Source organism: Trachymyrmex septentrionalis, unplaced genomic scaffold (genome assembly GCF_001594115.1).
Source record: "Trachymyrmex septentrionalis isolate Tsep2-gDNA-1 unplaced genomic scaffold, Tsep1.0 scaffold87, whole genome shotgun sequence".
Lineage (NCBI taxonomy): Eukaryota > Metazoa > Arthropoda > Insecta > Hymenoptera > Formicidae > Trachymyrmex > Trachymyrmex septentrionalis.
Genome location: NW_017306059.1, coordinates 3,411,982 through 3,413,607, shown reverse-complemented (window position 1 = coordinate 3,413,607; position 1,626 = coordinate 3,411,982).

Genomic DNA, 1,626 nt, shown 5'->3' with positions numbered 1-1,626 from the left:
GAAAATGTTGGATTTTTATCCGTCATTTAAAAAGAGATTTTACTTTACTAGCGTAATATAAAACAGATTAATTAGGATGTTGAAAAAAAAAATTAAACTATCAGCTTATATTTTATTTATAAATAAAAAGAGTCATTGCTACATGAATTAACATAAAGACGCGTTTTTTTCACATATATTTAAAATATAACAATATAAAAACAGTCACAACTTTATTCTTTCACTATTGATATCGTTTTACGTAAAAATTTTAATTGCAATTGTAAAAAAAGAATGTTTATTTAATTGTAAGATGTTTTTTGTTTAAGTTTTCTCTGATCAAAAAATAATGTGTAAAATAGTCGTTAATTAAAAGTGGCAAAAAGAGTTCGAAATTGAAAATACTTGGTCAACTTTTCCTTCACAAATTTTACGTATTTTCTCGGAACGAATTTCGCACTGCTCACTTTTTTTCGCGATGATCGAGGTTGAAAATAGCTTATACATATTCTTGGGCTAAGGGAAACGATACGTGCAGGCGGCCATTTAACGGATTGCCAGACTTTTTCATTTCTGGAGTAACAAGCTTTCTTTCTAAATATTGTTTAAAAAAAGCGTACAAAATAAAATGTTAATTTTAACTTAAAGACGTATCGTGGACTTTCCGATGCAAAATTCATTTTTTTTTTGTGTAAAACTTAACATTTTTTGCATATCTTAGAAAGTTCATTATATATCTTTAAATTAAAATTAACATTTTATTTTTAACAGTGTACTTAATCAATAATGAAAAATATGATCCTCAAAATATTAATTATTTTCTTAATATTATTTTACGACAAATTTTCTTATATTTCTCATTGGTCAAATTTCTTATTAACAAGTTCCTATAATTGACAAGTGGCTGATATGACTATATTATTTTGAATACCATATTTATTAGTACAATTTTTAATATTTACTTTCGACTAATACATCTGAATTTTTATAAGTTGATTTCAGATGGATGTAATACTGATTTTTGAAATCATTTTTGGCACACACATAAACGTAGACAAAACATCAGTTTCTCTTTCAGAGAGGTATGAAAAATAAAAAATTTAATTTGTTCGCCTTTGGGCATATTTTCGGATACCTATCCGTGGATTATTGCGAGATTTTTGGAATCGTAAAGCGCGGAGGAAGCGAAGCGACGAGTTTGTTTTTCCATATACCACGAATCCAGATGGCTGCGAGTTTTATTTCAGTGACACCCAGCCGCTTATCCGTGTCATTTCGCGTCTATTTGTATCTAACGGAAGTTTAGACAGACTCTGAGAATTGAATGTACCGAAAAATTGCTGTACCGGTTAGTCGTTTATCGAAAATTTGCAACCAATAAAAACAAATTTTCTAAGAAAACAAATAACTCACATATCAATTTGTGATTAATAACGCACAAAAGAAGATACTCGTACTTTGCTTACTTTATTTTTCATTATTATATCTTTGTATAAATATAACAGTAAAATTTCAATAGCAAAACTAATATTAATATACTAATAAATATTGCCAATTAGTCTCTTATAATTCCTCTATTCGTTGTGGTGAGGAAATATAGAAATGTTTCAGTTTTGCTAACTTCTTTTCTTTCTTAATTTATAAGAA